General features: G+C 34.9%; 1 protein-coding gene across 1 annotated transcript in view; it reads left to right on the forward strand.

The window, feature by feature from the left end:
* The window catches only part of LOC120623468 (arrestin homolog), a 121,713-nt gene that overhangs the window by 13,565 nt on the left and 80,386 nt on the right, over positions 1 to 27,762 (forward strand). The gene's annotated exons all lie outside the window — the stretch shown is intronic.

Here is a 27,762-nt window from a genome sequence, read left to right on the forward strand (position 1 = left end):
CACCCATACGGCATACCCACTTAATTTTTTGCAGATTCTGCGCTGGCATCTCTAGAAAATTCCGAGATGTGCGATGCCGATAACAGCGTCTGCAATAAAAGTACTAAAGCTATTTATTTAAATGACGAAAATTAAAACTGTCATTACGAAGTTTGGACGATGTCCAACTACCCAGGGACGAGCCAACTTTCGTAATCCTAATTATTTCATTAACAGTTTTGACCGACATACGAGTAGATTGGGAATAATTTTTACGGAGATGAAACGGAAATTTGCATGAATCAGGTATTACAGCGTTACATTAATAATAACAATGATACAGAAGGCAGTAGTCCTTTTAACGGAACGTATTGTGAGGAGGTTCCTCACTCTGGAGCCCTGACCGCCGGTTGCTTGGGCATTCAAAAGCCCCGCAAGAGGAGGGTGGATGTTTGGTTCTTATACATTTTTAATAGTGTTCTTTTTTTCAAGCAATGTAAGGAATAAAAAAAAATAAAAATCAATAAATGATAGTATTCTCAAAACATAATAATAATAAATAACAATTAATAAATGAATGACTTAACAATTATTCATTGTAAAGTCAACATCTGATGAATCTCCGGTTTCGGAGCGACACTTGCGTAGAGGGTACATTGCCGAAGATCTGTTTGGAGTATAAGGATTAAAGATATTATAAAGCACACCACACAGATTCTCCAGGTTTTCGCGGAGTATAGCAAATTAAACTTAATTTTCATAAAATATACTACGACAAAACACACATTTATGCATATTTTTATGAATAATATGCCTAAATACTTATAATATACAGATAAATACCCAGACACTGAAAAACATTTATTTTCTACACAAACATTTTCCAGCTGTAGGAATCGAACCCACACCCTGGACTCAGAAAGCAGTCACAGGTTACAACAACTCTTATAAAACTAAACAAAAAATGAAAAAACATATAAATGTAATATTGTAGACCCACTTAAAGACTAATATACTACGACAATACACATATATAATATACAGATAAACATTGAGACACTGAAACACGTTCATGTTCATCACACAAACATTTTCCAGTTGTTGGAATAGAACCCATAGCCTTGGACTCAGAAAGAAGAGCCGCTGCCCACTGCGCCAGTCGGCCGTCAATGTGGAATGTGTTGAAGAATTTGCATAAGGTAAGGTTGAAGGTTCTTATTTTAACATCAAACTTTTATTCTATACCTATTAGGACACAGTTTTCACGTTCAAATCCTTGTTATATAATAAATGTTCGATAATGCAAACCTAATACTCTTTACTAATATTATAAATGCGAATGCGTGTGTTTGTTTGTCAGTTTGTTCACGCCCTAAGTAAACAAACAATCAATTTGATTTTAAGCATACAGTTAGTTAAAAGGGCGGAGAGTAACAAAGGTTACTTTAAGGATAAAAAAAAAAGTAATAAAAGCGGACAAAATCGCGCAATCTATGCTTTTATATAGCTCATATATCGCTTGCACACGGAGCTCAGATACGTTCTGAATTCTGTGCGTTTACAATGTTGACAACCAACAAACTAATATTTACTATCTAGAATGTGATAGTTACTAAGCCGTCAGTCCTGTCAGTCGTCTGTCGTGACCTGTCAGATAGATGCCAGTTGGGTTAATAAATAAATAAGTATTGTATGACAATAGTTTCCGGTAAATCATTTCAGAAACTGATATTTTCCTAATATCTATATAATATTTAAATTAGAATTATATGAAGCAAATTATTACTATGTAGGCAATTCGATATTAATTAAACTTTTAATCACGTCAAAACAACATGTATCTTATTAATTTGTCTCATTTTTTTCAATATATTTCCAGTTTTCCAATAATTCAATTTGAATAATTGGATCTCCTTGGGTAAACAGTAGGTAATAAATAAATTAAAGTATCAAGATATTGAATTGTAAAAGTTTTGGTCGATTAGAAATAGATCACCGCGGAAATGGTTAATTACTTACCGACTAGGTTTGTACATGACTTTTTTTTGGCAAATAATAAATAGCGTTTCTATTAACCGACTTTATAAAAGATTTTGTTAATCAATTTTGTTTACGATTAGGCCACAACAAATAAAATTGATTCTTTACTACGAGCAGCGTCCAGTTGACACATTCAATGGTGCAAGCAGCGTCTTGAGCAAGACAGCTGTTTAAAGTGGGACCATGCGGGTTGTGAACGGCGTATTTTCGATCACGTAATCTCTAATACGGACCTGCGATTTACATAATAACGTCTATCTGAGTACTGAGTTACTATTCAAAGTTTGTACTTTTTGTTTGTGTCATTGAGTGCAATGCATTCATAAAAAAATAGTGCGCTTTAACGAAACATGTTCTTTTCTCCAGCTTATCCCGCCTGACCAAAATTCCCAACTCGTTAGTGGTCGAGGCATCCACTTACACTCCCAACCCCAATACCGCTCTCATTCCGAGATAGCCTATACCCTTGACCCAGACGATCAAATTACTACCGACAATGTGTCCCAATTAGATAACCAACGCCTGCACAGCGTCTTCGCCAGCGAAGACGAAGTCCCTAATTTCTGACGTCATTCGGACCTAAATCCTTACCACGGTCATAAAGGCGTTGGAATTAAACCCTACTCAAAAAGCGAACTTATTTCGAAACGTCGTCTTAAACCGTGGTTTGAATCCTCGAAAGACGCACCCTTCGGACTACACACCCCTTTGCTTTGCTTTAGGGGGCTTTACTCATGGCGAGCTTTTGTGCTAACACCCATACCCCAATAATGTTACAAGGTGGTAAACACTTACGGTCCTTTAAAAACAAAAAGAAACGAAAACATTGTTAGTTGCATGGCAGTTTCGGACATTACTTTAAAATCGTATATATCTGTATCTGGTATTCTGACTCGTACTGCCTTAATTCAGGTACATAAATGTACCTAGTAAATATGTAAATAGTTAGAGAGTTGAAATTATCAAATAAATTATATTTTATTTATCGCTATAGCGAAAAATTTTAAAAGACGTTTGGTGTAGTGGGCAGCGACCCTGCTTTCTGAGTCCCACAACTAGAAAATGTTTGGTCGATGAACATGAATCATTTTCAGTGTCTGGGTGTTTAACTTTATATTATAAGTATATAAATATATATAATCCATAAAAATATTCATCAGTCACCCATAATACAAGTTACGCTTACTTTGGGGATAGATAGTGATGTGTGTATGGTCGTAGTATATTTTTTTAATGATAAAGATAAAATAATGAATGTAATGTCGAAAACTAAAAGCTCCTTTAATTGAGAAAATAATTCCTTAAAAGATTATGGGCAAGCCCTCCCGTCGGAAGAGGCATTTAGCCCAGCAGTGGACTGTTATAGGTTACTGATAACGGTTCGGATCCAATTCGGACTAATACTTTTTAGGATAAAGCGGCATAAGATACTGAACCTGTACATTTTACTATCCTCAGGTAAATATTATTCGAAAATAGACCCCCTCAGCATTTTTCCAGCGTACGTATCGCATCTATCAACGCGTAGATATATTTTCAGGTATATACCTAGCTGTTATATCTATTATTGGTTTCCTCTGTACACCGTTTCGCAGCCTCAAATACGTCAGTCGAAGATGGATGACTGTTTACTCTGTAGGAATTCTCATTGAGTGAGCCCGAGAGTTTTACTCAGTTAATAACCGCCCGAGTAAAACTTTGTGCAGAGGTAATTACTGGCAGTATAATTTATTCAGAAGCGGTGATAGCTTAGTGGGTAGAACTACGGCCTCGTTCTGGGGGGACCCAGTTCGATCTCCAACATGCATCTCAATCGAAATTAAGTGCTAATTAAATATCACTTGCTTTAACGGTAAAGGATAATATTATGAGGAAACCTGCATGCCTAAAATGTCAAAGGCGTGTGAATCTGCGATCGGCCACCGTGGTGGACTACAGCCCAAATCCTTCTTATTCTGACAGGAGACTCGTACCCTGTAGTAGGCAAGTAATGGTTGGACCGTTAGTGGTACTCTTTCACGCAGCAACGAGGCAATTTTCGCATAGAATTAAGGTGACAGTGATATACATATATATGTACAACGGACGGTCCCAGACCAACCAAGTGCGGAAAAGGCCCAGGAACAGAAGAAGAAGGTGACAGTGAGCAGTTATATTTTCACGGACAGCTATTGATGAATTTCTTTAACGTTATGGGATGATATATGTCAACCCTCGTCCACCTGAAAAAAGTTTTGCCATATTTTTCTATGATAAAATGTACACCTACACATTTTTATTACATAGAACATATACCTAAAACGTTTTTATGAATCTCAAGGGCACCCATTGTTCACATCTTAGTTCTAAAAGGTTCTTGGATCTTTGGCAATTCATGAAGTGAATTTGGGTCTTAATGTAGATAAACAAACTAAGTTTTCTGGTTAACTGCTTCAGTTTGATAATTATATTGTATTTAGTCCGCGACCTCGTTGGGAACAAGAAGCATTTGTCACCCTGCGGCCCTTTCTATTCTTTCTTTTAAAGTGCCGGAGATCGCACCCGGTTCCTCCGAAAAGCTACAATCATAACCACTCGACTATCATCGCCATCGTTTCTCTGAAGCTCATGTGCTTGATATTGTCGTTAATGTAATTTCCCTGTAGAATTATAATCTTGATGAAAAATAATTATCTGACGAGTTTCTGTACCGATTAAAAAATATATTAGATTATCATACGCAATTAGTAGTACCAATCTGCGATGAAAAAAATTATCATAAAACGTTGCAAATCGTGTTTACTTTTTGATTGTGGTGGATTTATTAGGTATTGATTTAATACTCGAGTTTAATCCTGAGAGTGTCCAAAAACAGAGAAGACGTCCAGAGCATGTCCCACATGGAATGTTGCTAGAAACATGTTGCTACAAACTTGTGTTTTAAGTAAAATATCACTTGCTTCAATGGTGAAACATCGTGAGGAAACCTGAATGGCTTTAAGTTCTACATAATGTTCTCAAAGGTGTGTGGAGTCCACCAATCCGCATTGGGCCAGCGTGGTGGACTACGGCCTTAACCCCTTCTCATTGTGGGAGGAGACTCATGCTCTGTAGTGGGCCGGTATTTTGTTGATATGACGAAATAATATCAGGAGTGTCAAAGTACCATCTTCAAGTTAGATTGTAGCAGATAAGAATACAAAAGACGAAGATTAAAGCAAGTAGGTACCAAGACAAACGAAAATAATTCCATCCTTTTGAATTTATGCTCCGCCCTTTTCAATATCCCCTAAATACGTCAATTTTGATTGAGACGTTCAAAAGCAGTCAAATTAAGCCAGCGAGTTTGTTTACGCAGAGGCGGACGAGTTACGTCATTATTTCTTTGATAACTCCTCTCTTAACTGATTTCGCTACAAATATAACTTATGTAAACCATTTATTCTTTTATGAAAACAAAATTTTTAATACATAGAAACCGACTTCTGTGCTAAATTTAAAGCCAACTAAAGAGCTATAAAAAGATTTTTGTACAAAACAAGCCTGAATACTAACTTACTAACTAAATTACTATCTTTGAAAGAAAATGTGGGTAGCAATATACACCTGAATACATTTGTGTAACCCTTTCGTATCGTTTTCGTAAAGGCGTTATGTTTTGTTTTTTGATCGCGTAAACAATGCATATTTGTGCTTTGGCAGCAATCGAGGTTTATTTGCTGTCATTCATTGAAGAATTCCGTTGTTTGTTTCCATAAACTCTTCATCTGATCTATATAAAATTTAAATAGGACTATTTTTAATAAACCCATTTCGAACGAAAACATATTTTTCCATAAATGACGGAGCCACCTCCTTTTTCGAGGAAGTCGGTTAATATAAAATCTAATCTATAGCATATAGTTGGAACGTACTAAACCATTTCTGTAATTAGATCAAAGCGTATGGCTTTAGTAAAGCCTTATTAAGCTTCGATCGAATTGCAGAAATTCTATTCATTGAATATTACCGTACTCGGTTCAGCGTTGATAAGCGTTTGATAAACTCAAATGATCGTTATAATTTAAGTGTGTTTAGCTAAACACTGAAAACCCTTTAATTTATCCAAGATTATCGTATAAAATGAACAGATTCGTTAATCAGCTTTTCAGAGACTGGTGGTAAAAGTTGTGCGAACTGAGTTTTGGCTAAAAGTCTTAGACAAAGTTGACTGAAGCAATAAAGTGGACACAGTATAAAATGAAATTACTTTCGCAGTATTAACACAACGTACGGAGAATTTTTATACCGTCAAAATGTTCTTCACTTCACTTTGAAGTTTTAACTTTAAAGAAAACCAAACACTATTATTATTTTGGAGCAGTTGGTCTTGCTTTCTGAGTCAAAGGCTGTGGGTTCGATCGCCACAATTGGAAAATGTTTATGTGATGAACATAAATGTTTTTCAGTGTCTGGTTGTTTAAATATATATTATAAGTATTTATGTATATTATTATTAAAAATATTAATAAACTAACCTAAGCTCATTTAAATAGATTTCAAATAAGTTTACGCCACTGAGTAGTTTTTGCTCCCGCTCGTTTTTCAGTTCTAATTTTCTGAAGCTTCTGAGAATCTCTTCCACCGTCTTAACGTAAAAAGGCATGTGATATATAAGCTCATATATCTTTTTACCGATTCCATCAAGATCGGCGAAAGTTGGGCCAAACGTAGATAATAAACAAACAGACAAACAAATTTTCACAATCAACATTACCTACTACACTTTCATCTTACCTGTTATGTAAGATGAAACTGTAGTATTGTCATAATTTACTGTTATTAATTGAGGAGAAAAAAATTTACTATTGAACTGGTAAAGCAACATTGACTGAAGTCTGTATATTGATGGTTGGCCAAAATTGGAGAGGCAACATTGACTGAAGTCTGTCAATGGATGGGTGACCAAATTTGGAGGTTTGAAAGAGAATTTAGCGTACTTCAGTTTCGGATTGAGCTGACTGTTGATAAACAGTCACTCAGTTAATCATCTTTTCCTTTTATATACGTATACCGATTAGAGCAAAATGAAACAATTTCTTTAAATAGTTCGCATGTCACGAAGTCGCATAACGTAGAAAAAATTGCTATACTTAAAGCAGCATTATATTACTGTCAATTGCGAATCATTTCAATTATTTCAAAGATCATGCGACCAACTATGTTTGTGTACCTACTTATAAAATTTATCGCATAACTGCTTCACTGCTGTTATAAGAATAAGAGTAGATAAATTTCCCACGTTTCTTAAAAGGACTTAATTATATAACTACCATAATAAATACTACAATGTAAAATTAACTTTTTTTTTTTAAATAACTGCGTAAATGACTTATACGACATTTTCTATAAATATCAAAAAAAAAAATAGAAGATTAATTTTAATATATTTTTTATTTTGCTCGGCTTATTAATAGTTTATTTTCTTAAAATAAATATTATTAGCTTATCAACCCATTGCCGGCATACTACACGGCACGGGTCTCCTATAATGAGCGAGTTTAGGCCGCAGTCCCCCACGCTGACCCAGTGCGAATTGGTAAACTCCACACGCCTTTGAGAAATTATGTAGAACTCTTTATTCGTGCAGGTTTCATGACGCTGATTTCCATCACCGTTGAGCCAAGTGATATTTTAATTGGCTTAAAAACAAATTAAATTAGAAAAGTTAGAGGTGCGATTCTATGCTAGGCTGGGGCTTGAAAGTGAAGCCGAAGTTCTAACCTATCACCGCTCCGTATGTTATTCCCCTTTGAATAACCAAATTAATTATTTTGAATAATAAATTAAACTTTGAAACAAAAAATCGTTGGGGCACAAGATTTATCTCTGGGAGCTTTAGCTCTATAAACGTAATTCTGACGTTACGCTACGTTTATTAATAATAGGGTTTGTTATTAAATTAATAATTCCTGGTGTCTAATGATTTGGGTAATCGAACGCTATCCTTATGTCCAGTCTCGTTAAATAAAGACCGTAATCACACTAAGTTACGTTTGTTAATTTAGGTGTCGCGTCGTTAACGAGGTCAAGTTTAATTGAGAAGTTCGGAATTTGATTTGTGTATGAAGCTGAGTGCACTAATTGATGACGTGATAATTGATTAACGTCATGATATATGCACAGAACCGGGCTATACTGAGATACCTATAATCCGTAGGGCACAGAAATAGTCCTTGAGAGTTTCCTACCGCATATCTGAGATTGTTGAATACGGCTTAAACTTTTGCTAATGAATAATTTTCTACCAGCAAAGCATCGGCGTGCGAGAAAAACATATGTGGGTTTGGGTGAAACCTTTGTACACTTCATGTATCTTATGTCCACTATCACAATTTATGGTACATAAATAATAAATAAATAAAAAGCTTATTTAGTCACTCATGACCCTTATGTTAGTTATTTTTAAGCCACCGTGGGTGTGACTTGGTCGAAGTGCCTTGCAACTACCAAAACGTTCTGCGTTTCGATTTGGTCTTTTATCTGCAAATTTGTGATTAAATTAATAATTTCTGGTGTCTAATTACTTGGGTAATCAAACGCTATCTTATGTCCAGTCTCTCGTTAAATAAAGACCGTTATCACACTTAGATACTGTGTTAATTTAGGTGACGCGTTTTAACAAGGTCATGTTTAATGGAGAAGCTCGGAATTTGATTTGTGTTTGAAACTGAGTGCACTAATTGATGCCGTGATAATTGATGAACGTCATGATATATTCACAGAACCGGGCTATACTGAGATACAGTAGAACTCCAATTATCCGAATTAATGGGGACCGGGACCCATTCGGATAATCAAATATTCGGATAATCGGATTTTTTAAAAAAAAATTGCCATTGGAAAGAATAAAAGCTACGTTTTGATATTGCACTATTTTTTTATTGAATTAAATGAAAGAAACATAAAATTTTCACATGTTTTAAATATAAATAAAATGTACTTATGTACAAGTTTAGAAATAAAAATCATTGTTTTTTAAACATCTCCGTCAATGTAAGCTGTTTTGCGGTCTTCAACCGTTTTCGGGCAGCCAGGTCACGCATTCGCTTGACGGTGAGCAGTTGCAAGTGGTCACACTCGGGCTGACGCTCCATCCACTTCAAAGCAGTCTCGAGGCCGGCAAATGCTTCACTAGCTGATGGTCCAGCGTCTACTTCAACATCAGCAGTAAGTTCTTCTTCCACTTCCACTTCAACATCTTCTCTCACACTTACAACAATTTCATCGTCATTGAGAATTTGAAAACCAGGGTCAGACGTGTCACAAGCCATCCACTCTCCTACATCTTCAGCACTTACTTCTGTACAACCAGGAATTTTTACAATCATTTTTCTTATTTCCTCTAGTGACAACGCATCTTTATCATCATCATCATCCTCTCCATATTCTGCAATGCGCCGGAACCGTTGCGCCGAATAATTTGAGTGCGAAAAGTTTACTTGTCGCACTCAAATTGTTGTCGCTCGCGTCAAGATACTACTTTCCCCGCATGAGTGATACAAAATAGTATGTGCAACAAGTGCGACATCGATTACCCACTCAAGCGAGTGACCGCACTCGCTTGAGTGGGTCACTCGACAACTTGTCGCACTAGTTGCACAATATACTATTGTTATAGGCTGGTATGGTAATAATAAATTGCCCGTATTCGGCAACAATACAGTTTGACTAAAATACATTGTGATATTGAAATATTATATTCCTCGAAACGTGTTCGGCTTCAAATATAATTTCTCAAATTAAAAAGCAATTCTGGCTTTCATGTCGGGTCGGATATTTGTTGGTACAAGTATGAACAATGAGTACCTACTCATAGTAATTAATACACACACCTTCAAGAATATAATATCACACTTGAAACCGAATATAATATTTGAGATCAGTGCCGTAATATTTTAGATTATTAATTTTGCTTCAGCTTTCCATGTAGATGTAGAGAATTTTGTGACAGAGTACTATCGCCATGCTTATCGGTAAGCAGCATTGTCGAAACGCTGTGTTCCGGTCTGGAGGGCATGGTTTTTTTTAAATTTAGTTTTTTTACATTATGATATAATAAAAAAAATAAATATACTACGACAATACACACGTCGCCATCTAGTCCCAAAGTAAGCTTAGCTTGTGTTATGGGTACTAAGATAACTGATGAATAATTTTTATGAATAATATACACAAATACTTATACTTATAATAAACACCCATACACTGAAAACATTCATGTTCAACACACAAATATTGTCCAGTTGTGGGAATCGAACCCACGGCCTTGGACTCAGAAAGCAGGGTCGCTACCCACTGCGCCAATCAGCCGTCAATTTATATGCTTTTTTTTTAATAGAACAGCCCTGCTTCTGCGATTTGATACATCGGTCGGGCTGTTCTTTCTATACACATAGATAAACTAAATTATACACATAGATAAACTAAAATTATAAAATTTTAATATTTATAACTAAAAATTGATAATCTACTATGTATTGTTGAGTCGATTGAGACCACTCAGAAGCCGATGGAGTTTACCAAGCCGTAAGATTTGAAACAGTTCTTTTTCGCATCAGGGACCGCAGCTCATAGGGGACCGCAGCTCAAAGGGGGACGCCCAAAACGTCCAAATTGATGCACACAGGCCGGTACGTTGAAGGACGTGCTCCTTGCACGCCCTGTGAAATATTCCACTGTTTATAAGTATTAGAAAATAACGGTAGAACAAGATAATAAAGACGCTCGCAATAGACGTTTATTTCAATTCAAAATTTAAAATACAAATGATCCCTTTACATTCGAGCTCCGCCTTTTTATATCGTTGAATGAGTAAGATTATTGACAGCTGTCAATAATCTTACTATTTCATTACAAATCATCAGAGTATGTTGTTATTGTGTAATTAATATTTATAAATCATATTATTAAGTTTATCACTTAAATATCACTTTTACAGAGCCATTAAAATATATGTATAATATTTAAAAATAGAACACTATTTCCTGTATTGAATTCAAGTAAATACGATATTATTATAATTTAGGGAATAATTAAGTTATTTATTATAACTTATTTACACAGTTTCTTATATAAGCGATGGTTTTCCACTTATCATCTTATAAGGTGGGCCATATGCTTGGACCGTCGATTATAAAAATTAAAAAAAAAATGTTAGTACGAGTATGAACAATGAGTACCTACCTAACTCCTCATAATTAATACACACACCTTCACGCACATAATAACGTAAATGAAACCGAATATACTCGTACTCGTAATATGTGAGATGATTAATTTTGGCCTTCACCTTTCCATTGTCGGTTATTATTATTGGTACTTGGTAACAATCAAGTATATAAATAAAACACTGTTTCCTATTGATGAGAATAAGTGCCTTACAATAAATATCCGTAGCTTGAAGTATTCATAGTTCCCTACCTATCTGTTCTCAATGTTTGCTCATTCGAAAGAATATAAAACATTGCGAAATAATATTTTTTGAAGTAAAACTTCTTTAGGCGCGACGGGAGTAACTTATTTTTTCCTGACGGAAGTAACGCTTACATAAGACGTCTAAGTATATGTCATATACTCCACGCTTCTTGACTTATACGCCACCTAGTGGCAAATATTAGAATCAATTAGGATTATTTATTTCCAATATTTTCAAACGGATCAGTTGTGAATAGCAAAGAGAATAAAAATTCAACAGTCTTAAAAAAATACTTTAAATTGCAAAGATTTTTGAAAATCTCTAAATATACTTGTTTATTTATACATTTTGTAATAAAAAAATTATATTGACATGTGCTGTGTGACCTTCAATTTTCTACTCCCAAATATTCTATTTAACAAATGAACATATTAAAGTAATATTATTGAATTTTAAATAGAATATAAAATGAAATAGTGAATATTAAATGAAATGGCGGAGTCCTAGGAACATTTTACTATTTCGTCAATAAATAATAATATAATAATAAAAGTTTTACTTCAATCGGGCGTAAAGGTTGCGTGCACACTTTTTTTTATTCCACTACAAGATAGCCTTTGACTGCAATCTAACATGTTAGTAGGAAAGGATGCAGTCTAAGATGGTAGCTGGCTAGCCTGTTAGGTGTATGGCAGTTATACGGTCAGCCCTAAATGGTTTGAACGCGAAAGCTAAATCGCTTGGCGGCACGGCTTTGGTGGTAGCTAGCCACGAAGCCTTCACAGACCCAGACTAGTAAAATCAGAAACAATGATTTCCCAATGAGGACAAACGAGAACCTCTACGCCAGGTAAGTTGTTAGAACTATACAACGTTTATTAATAAGGGGGTAATCCTATAACTATACTAATCCTATAACCAGCGGGGTTACTATACAATTAATGAATTTCTTAATGGCACGGTTGCTTGGAAGCATCCGGCTCCGCTTTCATCTCTCACAAGATAGAAAAGTGAATGTTAAAATGTAAAATGTAAATTGTTGATGTTGGAAAAGAGCAACTGCTGAGTTTCTTGCCAGCTTCTTCTCGGTAGAATCTGCCTTCCGAACCGGTGGTAGAGTCACTACAAACAGATAGACTTGACTTTTCAAAAGTGCTTATATTAGGCCTACTTGAAATAAATTAATTTTGAAATTTTTTAATTATATAAAAAGCTTTGCCCTTACTCACTGACAGATAAAATCTAAAGGCGAAACAGCTGAACGTCAAATTTCATGTTTCAGAGAGAATTCTATGAGAATCTAGAGGCGTATTAAGAAAGCTGGTTTTTTAAACTCTAACCCCCGGGGGGTAAGAATTATACACCGGAGGGAATTAACAGGGAAGAAAGGTTTAACGAAAGTCTGTAATTTAAATAATTTATTTATTCTGTTTCGGAAAATATTTTTTTCAAGTTATATCCATACAACTTAGTAGTTGAACTTTTGATTAAAGTTTTTAGACACAAGTTTTGCACAATTTTTATATTACTACCTTCAGAAGGGTGAAATAGGGACTGAAAGTTTTTATGGAAGACCTTATTTTTCAAATTATAATTACGAAAATCGGTATTTTGGCTTTCAGTTAAAAAATTAGATAAAAGTTGGGATATGGGATAAAAGTTTTTAGAAAAGTATTGCATTTTTCAAATAATATCCATAAATTAGGTATTCTGACTTCCATCTGCTTTTAGCTTTGTAAATTTCTTAGTCTCGCGGGATATCAGACATTCAACGTAGACAAAACTTCTGGCAATTGCTGGTAAATGAATAAAATATTTATTAAAGATCCTAAAGTGTGAAGTTACTCGAGAAGTTATATAAAGTCTTATATTAACTCCCAGCGGTATGGCTAGTTGGTCCGAGATATATTATGGGAATAGCTTTTCAAAAATTAATAAAATAGTTCCCTAGCCATTCCTTTAACACGCCCACATACTAACAATACAGAAGCTGTTGTATTCCTTATGTCTTAGTTGTTAGGACCTAAAATTGTTTTCTACCTGTAATTTACTCCAAAGTAACAAACAAAAAGCGTGCTTTTATTGAAATATGGATTTTATTTCTTGCTGGTAAAGTTCAAAATCAATCAAGCTGAGGCTGGGGATCCTTTGTTCAGGACATACAGCGTTTGTGTGTAGGTTCTTTACCGAATGAACGGAAATTAGGTTCTCGGGTTAATAATGACATTAAAGCCGAAGTAGAAAATTGGTTTAAAAATACGCAAATTATTTTGTGCAGCATGCAACAAACATAATAGTTGTTGTGTGTGTATGTGTGCGTGTGTGAGCATGTGAGTTTGTGTGTGTGTATATGTGTGTAAGTGTGTGAGTGTGTATGTTTGTTGTGAGTGATTATGCGTCGTATTTCCCGAACAATTTTGATTCCGATTTTTAATTTCGGTTGCTTAAATTAGTCTGGAGTGTTCTTAGCTATATTTGATGAACGATCCAAAATGGCCGCCGCCCCGAATGGCGGATTACACATTTTTCCACATATTACCATACCATACACATAAATTTCAAACACAACAAGTATATTTATGCAACGTGTAAATTGAAACTGAAACAATACTTCACATGCTTAAGTGGTACATTATGTACTGTCTCTGAAACTTACCTGTGAAACCGAAAACCTAATAGTTTTTGAGTAAACCACTGCCATAGTTTTAACTGAAAGAAATCAGATACAGCCCTAACCTCACATGCAAAATTAAAATCATGTGACTCCTGTCACTTTATTGGGTACGCATCGCGTAGCGTAAGTACTATGCCCGTGTCGGTCTTTAATCTCCCATAGGGTTGTCGCAAGTAAACTCTCACAATTTATATGCTGCTTTTGGTTTAATATTTTAACAGGGCGATTTCTTATTAAATATAGTTTTAAATCCTTCAATATTATTTCGTTATTCTGTTACACATTGTATAATATATAAAACGTATTTATTAATCCTTACTTGTATATCGTAATTGCGAAAGTGTGTTCCCTAAGTAACCAACCAACTCGATTTTTGGTATGTAAAAGTTAGTTGGAAGGACAGAGAGTAACATAGCTATTTTTAAACAGGAAACAAACGGTTTTAAAGGGATTTTTATGTGTTTTTCTCTAAAAATAATTATTATTAATAATTTCTGGCATAACCGGACTTTTTGAAAGTAGATATTACACATTTTTGTGACACAACAAAAATGTGTTTTGGATTAAATATGCTAACCACTTGATCAACACGGAATTTATAACATTAGAAGTGAATTAAGGTGTAGAAGAAATCATGTTACCTTTACAGGTAATTTCCCACGTTACGACTTTGAACTCTACGCTCCTACTAGCGTAATGTGACCTAGCTTCGAGAGCGCAATCCAGTCGATTGCATCGTTAATCCATGTCGGACGGTTAATCGACTTAAAAGATTCGAATCCTTTAACTTTAATTGTACCTCTGAGGGCATTATTTATTTATTTATATCCTTAGTATACTAACAGCTAGCCAAAACGTATACAATCAGTGTTACGTAAGATCGAGTTAATTGTTGAGTTAATTGTGCTACTAACTCAATTCTTATTTCTGCCGTCAAGCAGCAAAATTACAAAAAGTTCTGCTCCTATTTAATATCTATTCTTATATACTAAGCCATATTTTATGGCTGTATGTATATGTAAGTTAATTTTATTTTTATACATTTTCTACTTTCATCCACTTTCCAACTTTTTTTTCGGCTTCACACGCTCTGGTTGTCTTTTAAAGATCACTTGTAGAGATAATACCGTCTTTGCAACCTAGCACTAAGTACTATTTATGTTTTCTCTGTGTTGTTTCTTTTGTGTTTTGTTTTAATAAAGTTTTTTTTATATTCTATTCCATTAAAAAATATATATAATGTTCTCATTCCAAGCATCTAAATTCACTCTGTATAATTTTTAACCGGCAGGATGCGAGACATCAATTACTTCTTGAATTCTATTCAATAGAAGGCCGGTTTGATAATAATAAGTGTCCTCTTTTTGGTAACGATAGATGTGCTGAGCATACATACCGATGTATTTTTTATTATCTAGCCGAGCCATATAGTTTTATTTATTACTTATGGTGACTGCGAAATATGATTTTGATTCAGCTGTTGCTACACCGATTTTTGAATATAGCCTTCCAGCTTTAAATTGAGTGACAGACTCACTTGTTATCCCCAACACGGTAAAGGAAAAAAAAGCTATCCTATGATATATTATGAAAATTGCTAACTCCGCGAAAAGCAGGAGAATCTGTATGGTGTAATTTATAATTTCTTCAATCTTCAGACCGTGGGTTCGATTCCTACAACTGGAAGTTGTTTGTTTGATGAACATGAATGTTTTTCAGGGTCTGGGTGTTTATTTGTATATCATAAGTATTTATGTTTATTATTCATAAAAACTATTAAACAGTCATCTTAGTACCCATAACACAAGCTACGCTTACTTTGGGGCTAGATGGCGATGTGTGTATTGTCGTAGTATATTTATTTTATTTTTATACTCCACACCAAACAGGTCCTCGGAAATGTACCGCCTACGCACGTTTCACTCCAAAACCGGAGCATCCTCAGGAGATGTTAACTTTGCAATGAATAATTGTTAAGAATTTCCGATCCTATGAGATGATCGAAAATGCAGAATCGATGCAACCCGCATCTATGTCTATGTGTGTTTTGTTTGTGTGAGAGGCTTCGGCCATTATAGTTAGTACCCTACAAATCAAGATGCGCCGCTAAGCAATTTAGCGTTCCGGTACGATATCGTGTAGAAAGTGACCGTTACTAAGGAGTTTAATATAACTGCCATATATGTAACAGGTTAGCCCGAGACTAGACTGCATAATTAATTACCAGGTGGGATTGTCTAATGGCTAACTTATAGTAGAATAAAAAAAAATGGCTATAGCCTGGTGGCTAGCAGGAGATAGAATGTTTGACTTCTCCCGCAGTTTTTCATGTGTTAGGATTGGCGTGCGGGTAATTAATAACCATATAATTTACATGTAATTTTAAAGGTAGGTAAACTTATCCTTTTCGCTGTCGCGAAGCTATGGCCGTTGGAAGAGTAAATTTTATCCTTTGGCCTGTTATAATGGAGAGGCAAAGTATTTGTCTCATGCCTGCAGAGTGCAGAGTGTGTGCTTCCCAATTCAGCCAACACAAGCCAGTATACAAAGTTTTTCCTCAACGAGTGAGGTAGTCCGTGCCCGGGGGACATTTATGGTCTACTCAAAACCACATAAAACCTTACTAAATGCTCGTTGCGTGTGGGAAAAAGACATTAACAGTTCATAAAGGAGCTTTGGAACTCTCTGTAAGGACAAAGTAAGCTAGCTTTATATGGGATTTAGTGGGTACTAAAGCTCGTATTCCGAGACATTTGTCTACTTAACGAGCTAACTGAACTTAAACTATTCACTAAACGTAGTGCGTAAGTGTTATGGTTTTGAGTTTTGTCCGAATGAATTGAATGAATGAATGTTTTACAGTCTTACTTTAATGAATATATATGGAATAAATAAATATACTACGATAATATACACATCACCATCTAGCCCCAAAGTTCGCATAGTGATAACCACTAAGAAACGGGGGGTATCTTTGCTACGTTCGAGTCCATGTAGGACTGAAATGTATTCGATTTTCGGATGGATACTTGCCGATAACCACCTGAGGGGTTGCTACGGCGTCAACGGGGGAGTGGGGCGAGCGCGAAAGCTCGCCATGAGAGGAGACCCAGGTCTCAACGACATCGGGGGGATCTAAAGTGTGTTGAAAATGCACCCGTATTTATACACTCTAAAAAAAGAAAGCCAACTAAGAGAGATTTTCTCTTAGTTGACGTTATATAAATTATAACAATTATGATAATAAACATAACAACAAAAGCTGATTAGTTATAGCAGCAAGTGCATTATAGATTGAGCTAACAATGTAGTTATGTTCATTGATTCTAACAAATAAATACGTTGTTTCTATTATTATTTACTTCTTTGTATGATTAGATCATTTTTAATTATTTAGCTTAAACAAGTACGTAAATTGAATCAGTTAAGAATATTGCCTTAGTTAAGTAACAATAATAGGAGCAATACAGTTGCCCAGTCCATTGAATTATGATAAACAATCATTATCATCTTATTTGATGTATCTATGTTCTTGTTAGGCTCGTTTGGAATCAAGATGCTTGATCACAACAATCACTATCTTGTTAGGAATAACCAATTTTTTTTTAGAGTGTATCAAAATACCCACCAACTCAATGTCATGAACATTATTTATTTAGTTTATTTAGTTTTTAATCAAACACAATTTTAATTTTTTCTTGGAAACTATTTATTAATTCAATAATTATTATAAACGTAAAAATCCTAAACAATTTAATAAAATATCTGGCCAATATGAATTTATAGTTATCAAATGTTGGATTAGTATACAAACACTATGTCGCTGCCTGTCCGCGTAAACCCTTGACCTTTTGTCCCTACTAAAAATCAGCGTTGTAGTATTCCTTGGCATTTACTGCCATGGTGCTGCGGCACAGAGCTGAGTAGGTGACCCGATGACCACAACGAAGCAACAGTCTCCGAAATTTTTCCTTTTTCTCTGTTCTCTTGTTTTAGTATGTTGTAATTTATTTATTGTGGTTAATAAATATCTATTATTATTATTATTATTATTATTATTATTATTAATGTGGGTAACATTATACATTTTATATTTTTATTATTATTATTAATTTATTATTTGCATTGCAAACAAACTCGGACCGAGTTTGTTTCTCCGAAAGAGAAGCCCTAACTACTAGGCTATCAGCCTTTTTATGACGTACTTACCCACATTTTTTTTACATTTGCACGTTTAGTTCTTCACATCTAATCTACCGATCGGTTATCTTTTAGGCACTTAAGTGGTTATCTTTCCGGTATCATATTATCGTACTTACCAATAAATCGTTTTGCGTTTGTTTTGAAGTAAACCGCAACGAAATATTTATCGGTTTTTTTTTTTGTATTGTGCCCATCAATGCTCACCCTGATATAGCCCCTGCTGGGCAAAGGCCCATATAATTGGAGAAAATGTTTTAGAGCTTAGACCCACTCGCAGATCCAATGTTCTATACTGATGTAACTTTTATTTTTTACTTAATTATAGAAAATCAACCAGACCGACGGGATAACATTTGAGGCTCGGGGAAGTACAACGTTAATTTCGAAACTCCGGACTGGTGCTCCGAATTTTTAAACAGAAAAACCAAATACCTACCGAATATTTTCGCGACCCAACCTAGGAATTGACCCGTGACCGTTTTTATATCAAAATACCCACCAATGTAATGAAAATTTAATTTATTTAGTTTTTAATCAAACATTTTTTTTTTTTTTATATAGAAAAAGGAGTAAGACAGGGCGATCCGCTCTCACCAAAAATATTCTCTGCTGTAATGGAAATGGTATTGCGAGAGATAGATTGGTCTAACAAGGGAATCAACATAAGCGGAGAGTACCTCAGCCATCTACGTTTCGCAGATGATATTGTAATTTAGAGTGTCTAAAGACTTTAAATGATATGATTACTCAATTAGCGCAAGAAAGCAAGGAAGTAGGCCTGTTTCTCAATAAAGATAAAACTAAAATAATGACAAACGGTGAAAAACAACGAAAAATAATAGTAGAAAATGAAGAAATAGAATTTGTAAACGAATACATATACCTTGGCCAGTTGACATCAGACCTCTTGATTTGTAAATCATGTTGTAACGAATGTAAACATTAAACGGTTAACATAAATCAGAAGTAAGACATATACTGCTTACAATTATCAATTCACAATTTCTTAAAACTGAATGTATTCAGATAATTATTAATTAAATCCCCTACTCTAAAAGTCACATCTTAAATATCAATGGTTGTGTATTTAATGATGCGCATTCCGTATAATTTTATGATCATATAATTTAACTAAACCAAATGTTACTAGCGCAATTAAAATATAAAGTAACTAGCTGTTGCCCGCGACTTCGTCTGCGTTTGATTTTGTTTGTTGATGTAGCACTCAATTTTGTTGTTGTTTAAAAAAAAATTAAATATTCAATATCGCTAAGCCTTAAATGAGGGATATGCTGCTCTACGCTAAGGAGTTCTGTCCTCTATGTCCAACCACATTCATCAGATGTACAAAAAATGTGGGTAAAATTAAACGCATATTATAATACAAGAATATAATATGTCTTTAATTTTGATTTTTTTTCAGACATCTATAGTACATAAATAATTATATAAATTGGTTATAAATTGTCGGAGTTATGGTGTAAAATAGTCAAACACTTTCATCACCTATCCTAAAGGAACCGAGCTTAATGTCGGTATAAAAATCCTATATTACTTCTAACACTTCCAAGAATATGTGTACAAAGTTTCAGGAGAATCGAATGAGTAGTTTTTGCGTGAAAGCGTAACAAAAAAACTTACATTGACATTTACAATATTAGTAATAATAAGTATAGGGATGATTGAATCAAAAGTTACTTGCTTAATATCAGGTCGAATTGCTATTCATCATCAGCCATAACAACGAGCATTAATTAACCTTATTTATTCTAAGATCATCTAAGGGCATTATTTATTTTATTGGGCGTGATTGCCATCGAGCTACTCATTTTGTTCCTTCGTCCTGTCGTCCCTGTTCTACTACAGAAAAGCGAGACGTCCTGAGCGGTGGAATCCTTATGTGGTTGATATTCCATCAACACGCGCGAAACGTTTTTTATCCACGTTTCTGATACGTACAAGAGACTGTTTCTAAGCAAGCGCGCTCCAACCTAGACCTCATCATTGCTTTTTAACAGGCATGATTGTCAGCAGGCGCTGGCCTATCGGTAATAAAAATAAATAAAAAATAACAAATCTACCTGAATACCAGGGGTTATTCATTGACTGGTTGCTGAGTCTACAGTCTCTCAGGAAGAGACTGAAGTTTTTATCAAATACTAAAATACCTACAGACACCACATGACATAAACACTCGCGGTAAGTCAAATATTATTATGATTATTTCTTTAAACTATTCAATAAAATAACTACGAATTATTATCGAATTCCTAAAATAGCAAATTAATTTTACAAAGAAGCTAACACGAATGTATCAAAAGGTTTACTCAGCTGTGTGTACGCTCACTATACGGTATACTGTACACTACGCGTTGGACTTGTTAAATGGAACACAAGGCTAAATCTTGATAGCTTTATTACCTTTAATCGCTTATTACACAAACTCAGAAGCGACAGTTAATAACGGAAGTTTAAAGATACACAGCGCCATCTAGTATTCAATTTGTAACTAGACACTGGCAAATAAACTGAAAGTAACGTAAAACCGTAAGACTACAGTTCTCAGCTGAGGAAGCATTTCATAGTACTTGCATGGCCAAACGATATTTATTAAATATAACTAAGATCCATGGAGGTTCATTAACACACGGTCAATATGTTTGAATACTACGGTATTAAAGATACACATACACACGCAAACAATGCTAGCAAATACTTCCCTCCCTCCTAAACCCTCAGGGGTTAATAATCCAGTTATAATAAAGATCAAAAACGCAATTTCAAACGTCCTAAATAAATCCAAGGGTAGCGTTTCATGACTCGATTTTTATGTTTAACGGATATTTACAAAGGAGTTTTATAAAGTGAACTAAATAAGATGGTCTTAACGTAAATTGGGTGATAAAGGACAAACGCTCGTAAAACGCTTTGGCCCCAGACGCGAGGTCATGACACAAAATCTAGGTTACTGTTAGACCAACGTTGGACCACTATAAAATTGTATGACGGTAATAAAACTATTGCTTGCGCGCTCGTAGTCGTAATCGTCGAGGATTTCACCACGGTTTCATCTCGAGCTATATTAGTTGGGAAACTTTTGTCTTGTGTTGATATTTGTAGTGAGTCGTGAAATTCCACTCAGAATAGTCTGGATACTGGAAATAGGAAACATTTCAGCTTATTTATTTACTTGCAGAGTAATATTACTCAGCGTTTTTATTACTTTCAATTTTCTCGCGTTCTGGGACTCCTGAAAGAAATCTCTTTGGAGATATGATGTCCTGGTGCCCTGTTCTTTAAACGCGTTCAATATGTAATAAAAAGAATGGACGCCTTTAGGATAAGAATAAAGTCAAAGTCAAAGTCAAAAATATCTTTATTCAAGTAGGCCCATAGGTGGCACTTTTGATGCGTACATAAGAATTACACGGTAGTGAGATGATGGCGATAACCACATTCGTAAACTTAAAACTAAAGCTACGAGGGTTCCAAACGCGTCCCGGTCTAAGAAGAAGCCCACAACAAACTTAGCCGGGTGTTTTTTTTTTTTTTTTTTTTTTTTTTTGTTATCGCCATCTCACAATGTCATTTTAAATTATTAGAAGAGCAACCTGGTTAGAGCAATAATTTACACCCAAGCTTTTTTATCGTTTACGTAGTCCTTTATACTATAATAGGACTTTTCTATAAGCTTACGTTTAATACAAACTTTGAACTTTTTAAGAGACATCTCCAAGATGTCAATTGGTAGTTTATTGTAGAATTGTATGCAATTTCCTTTAAACGAATTATGAATTTTATGTAACCTAGTATACTGCACTGTAAGTTTATTCTTACTTCTAATGTTTAAATTATTGCAGTCACATTTTTTCTTAAATTTAGAAATGTTTTTATGGACGTACATTAAATTTTCAAATATGTACTGACTATACACTGTCATTATTTTAAAATCTTTAAATTTATCTCTCAATGACTCTCTCGGACCCATTTTGTAGATAGAACGAACAGCCCTCTTCTGCAGCACGAAAATAGTGCTAATATCAGCAGCATTACCCCAAAGTAAAATTCCATATGACATAATGCTGTGAAAGTAACTAAAATATACCAGTCTAGCAGTTTCTATGTCGGTCATATGGCGTATCTTCTTTACCGCATAGGCAGCAGAACTAAGCCTGTTCGATAAATTATTTACATGAGGGCCCCATTGAAGTTTAGAATCTAACGTTATTCCTAGAAAAACTGTCGTATCCTCCAGTTTCAGTTCCTCATTATTAAGTAGTACAGTGGTTTTCACGTGTTTAACATTAGGTAAAGTGAATTTTATACACTTTGTTTTTTTTCCGTTAAGAACCAAATTATTAGCTTCAAACCACTGTACCACTTTAGCGAGAGAGTTGTTTACGTCGTCAAAAGCTAGTTCACGTCGATTTTTTTTTTTTTTACAGTTCTCACCCCTCTGTGGACTGTTATAGGCTCTTCATAATAACATGATCGCTTTGCCTGTTTGTCAAGGCCCTTTTTCTTAGTGAAGAGGTATTACAAGAGGTTTACTTTATAACTTATCCTGATTAAGTAAAGTCTGTAAAAAATCAAGTTTATTTGTAACAGGTTTTTGACATCGCTCAACAAATTGCAAAGTTAAAGTTGCACGTACGACGATATGCACGATAGATACATGTTTCGACCCCAATGTATTGGAACAGCGATTCCACATGAGTTTTAAGTTCAGAGCTTTCCATCTTTGCCTTTGAGAACAGCGATCGCTGTGTGATTAGTGTTGCCCAAATGCAAGAACAAGACGAGACTTAGCCAGTCTTGGTCTTGGTCTTGCGCCAATACACCTGGTCTTGGTCTTGGTCTTGGTCTTGCGCTCCCAGTCTTGGTCTTGGTCTTGGTCTTGCAGCAAGAGTCTTGCAAGTCTTGCAATTACCTATTAGTCTATTACTATTTATTAAAGTTTACTTTAAATCTTAGAAAAACGTATTAGAATTGGAACATTGTGAGCTTGAATTAACATAGCCATAGTAAAGATCAAGCAGATTAATAAATAACTGAAGATTTGATAAGATTTTCGAAAAATCAACTGACCTATATGTCGTTTTCCATGGAAGTAACTGTTTCTTAATAAACATTTATGATTTATAAGCTTACATTTGCTAAAACATGTAAAAAAACAAATTAATTACAATAACTTGACTGTATTTTAAAGAACAATACTTATCTGTCTAGAAAGAGATTGAACCCTCAACTTATAAGAAATTTAATAAAAGAGTTTTACGATTTATCATTTATTTGAATAAAGCTGAAGAGTTCGTTTGTATGTTTAATGACAGAAGTTTTAAAATAAATAAATAAATCCTGAACGTCACTATACCTCCAAAGTTACTATTCCTCGTGGACGAAGTCGCGGGCACAGCTAGTAAATACTTACTCTCATCATCTCTCTCAGAGATATTCGAACACTTTTTTGCTATTTTTTCTTGTAAAAACTTAAGAAATATAATGACTAAATGTACAATAATAGTACCTAAGTAATAAGTTTAAAACCATATAAGTAATCAATATTATAATTACTTACTAGAATGAATTATTATGACATCTACTACCTATCCTCACCATTTTATCCTAATCATAATACTACTTGCGTGATCAGTATAATGTATTCATTTTCATTCTAAGCACTCTGAAACTTATTTATTCTTTGGAACACCTGTAGGTACTCTTAAAATTCGAAATTATTTTGCATGAATAGTGTCAAATGTTATGATTTCGGCGCGGCGGCAACGATTGTTTTAGATTTCAAAAGAAGCCGCCGGCGCGTGTATCATAACCATGTACTTCCGAAAAGCGGCAAATTTCTTTGAGAAGTAAGTACAAAACCTTTGATGCCGCATTATCAAAGTGCCGATGGTTAAAACATAACTATGCATGCACTCAGTTTGATTTTAATAGATATTTTTTTATTCGCTATGTTTATGGTATTAGTCGTAATGCGCATAGGTCCAGTTTTTCATATTCTTTGATATAGTTTTTTGCGTGTCATAGAATTCCTAAGCGTACCTACCTACCTATACACCGAACTGTTACACCTAACTACTCCGTGAAATAGCGCTAAGTCCTAGCTGCAAGACGCAAGAGTCTTGCAGGCTATGTCTTGTTCTTGCTCAAGTCTTGCACGGTCAGTCTTGGTCTTGGTCTTGCTAAAAATACGCGGTCTTGTTCTTGGTCTTGGTCTTGCAAAAACGCAAGAACAAGACCAAGACTGCAAGACCAAGACTGAATTTGGGCAACACTATGTGTGATGTTGGAGAGTAAGACCGACACGCGCTATCGTGTTTCTCGACAAGACGTATTCGAGACCCTAGAGACAAGAAGGTTATACAGTATTATATAGTACTTTACATTGAGACTTTTTAGATTGAACACTTCAAGTATTTGAAGGTTGCTTGAGAAATTCAGCACCTTGGAGCAACGTTTTTTATCATAAAAACCAAAATCCTGAAAGCTGTTATAAGTGGTTTAATTTTTGATTTACTACTTTTTTTCCATACATAAAGTGAACTTTTATTAGAGACAAAAGACAGTTGGGAAACATGAAAAAATCCTCTGTATTTAGACAGTCGTCCTTATTCCTTGTCTTAAGTTTGAAACGTTTAAATTGATTATTATTATACTTGGACATTAATCAGTGAGTCAGTTAGGACCTTTTTTTTCAAATTATTGATTTTTATACATAAGCTAACTGACCCATATTAACTAGTGCACCGCAAAGGAGGTGACCTATTGACTCAAAAAAACGCAAAATATGCCTAACTACTTTATGTTTTAATAATTTTAAGTGTTTTTTTCTGCTTTTATTTATAGTTCTCCCTGTCAAACATCATTCTTTTATTTTTATTTACAAAACAATTCATACAATAACGTGTATTGATTGTGGTCAATAATAATGATTATTAATATTACAATTATTCCGAAGTTATTAATGTTTAGAGAGATACAACACGAGACGAAGAAATAAAAAAAAAATATATCATTTATTCGGGCAAAAAGAAGTTACACCTATTATGACCTTACGTGTGTTGTGTGGACGGCCTGTTTGTGTATTAAAGCTAGGCGTGATTAAAGAGTTTACTGGGAAAATTGCTTTGTTCTTCTTTATAATTTGACGGCCGAGTGGCGCAGTGGGCAGCGACCCTGCATTCTGTGTCCAAGGCCGTGGGTTCGATTCCCACAACTGGAAAATGTTTGTGTGATGAACATGAATGGTTTTTAGTGTCTGGCTGTTTATCTGTATATTATAAGTATTTATATTCATATAAAAATATTCATCAGCTACCTCAGTACCCATAACACAAGCTACGCTTACTTTGGGGCTGGATGGCGATGAGTGTATTGTCGTAGTATATTTATTTAAATATTAATTTCACTTTTGCGGCGTATCCACTCGTTAGAAATCCAATAATTTGGGGGTATAAAAGTCTCGTATATTTCAATAATTGTTGTGGTTCGTGAGCCGTCCAATTAATTTACTGGATCGCGTGGTAAGCTATCTTTCTTAACAATATAATAGGGTCATGGTAATTTAGCAATTTCTGACACGCCTGTAGTCCGTCTGATAATAATAGATAGGTAAGCATGAAAATTGCAAGAACATAAACATTCCAAGTACACAGTTTCAAAAAACGTCTCCCCGTACTTAGGTATTTGTCCTGATCCCGTATTTATATGACAAAACCCACCAACTCAATGCCAGAACATCGGTTGTTAATCAAATATAATTTCTTTATATACTGTTTCTTGAAAACTATCTTTTAACTTAATAATAATTATAAGCGTTTTCGTAAAAATCCTACTCAATTCAATAAAACATCTGGAAAATATGAATTTATAGTGTTAAGGTATTATGTCGTAAGACTACAACACGCAAACTCAAATATGAATTAATTAGGCAGTTAAATGAAACAACGTGTGAAATACTTAATCACTCATTTAAACGAAACAAATACAGTTAAACAAATTCAATATGTGACAAAACTATCGATATTAAAAATAAAACACTGCGCTTGCGCCGGAATCTACCCCACAATAAACCTTTTTCTTCGCGCCCGCGCCCTCTTGACTCCGGCGCCGCCGACGTGGCGCCGCTTACGTCATCGGGGTTGCCAACAATAGTTATCGAAAGTTTAATTATTTACCCACTTTATAAATTTACAGTAACAATTTTTTTCCGGTGGGAGGCTTCGGCCGTGGCTAGTTACCGCCCTACGACCAAGCCGAGCTGCCGCATAATTAAGCGTCTCGTGTTTGTGTTTTCCCGTCAGCACTTGCATAACATTAATAATGGAAAAATAAGGGAACTTTTCTCTTTGTTTATCCATACAAAAGTTGGTCCTTGAAAAAAGTACCAACCAACAAATGAACTTGCCCATTCAAATCATTAGTAGGTTTTCGGTGATACAAAGTATCCTGTTTATTATTTCAAGAATTAAGATCACGTAATTTTTTATCAAAATCGGTCATTTAAGCGTCAAGAGATATACCTACTAATATTACAAATGTCAATGTAAATTTTTATGTTACGCTTTCACGCTTAAACTACTTAACCGATCCTCATGAAACTTTGTACACATATATTCTTGGAAGTGTTAGAAATAATATAGAATACTTTTTATCCCGACATTAAGCTCGGTTACTTTGGGAAAGGGGATGAGTGTTTGACGATATTACACCATAGCTCCGACAAATTATAACCCATTTAAATAATTATTTTTGTACTATTGAGTATATGTGTTTAATTTGCCCAAACTGTGGTTGGAGATAGAGGACAGAACTCCTCAGCGGACAGCAGCAAACCCCTCATTTAAGGCTTAGCGATTCTGAATACATAAATTTTTTTTAGAACTACAACTAAATTTAATGTCACGTCATCAAAAAACAAAGCTCTAGACTGCAATCTCAACTCTCGGGCTAAACTGTTAGAGAGTCATCATCATCGTCATATGAACCTATTAGCGGCCCACCGCAGGGTACGGTTCTCCTCTCGCAATGAAAACGGGTTAAGGCCGTAGTCCACAACGCTGGCCCAGTGCGGATTGGTGTTAAGAGTATAGCAGAATGAGAGTTATATTAAACTCATACCCTGAATCGGTTTCTACGCGAAATCGTACCGGAATTTTAAAACGCTTAGCTGCACATCTTTGTGGGTTACTAGCCACGGCCGAAACCTCATACAAGACCAGACCAGAGAAGATTCAAAGACTTTAAATTCCCATATTGCCTCTGGACCTCAAACTTAAAAATCACAAAGCTCACGTCATAATCTTAAGCTAACCTGGCTTCTTTGTGAGGTTACAAAGTACAACTACAATTACAATAGGACAAACGAAAAAACGCGTCCGCATTTATAATACAATGCAAATTAAGATTCGTT

This window comes from Pararge aegeria, chromosome 4, assembly GCF_905163445.1.
Source record: "Pararge aegeria chromosome 4, ilParAegt1.1, whole genome shotgun sequence".
Lineage (NCBI taxonomy): Eukaryota > Metazoa > Arthropoda > Insecta > Lepidoptera > Nymphalidae > Pararge > Pararge aegeria.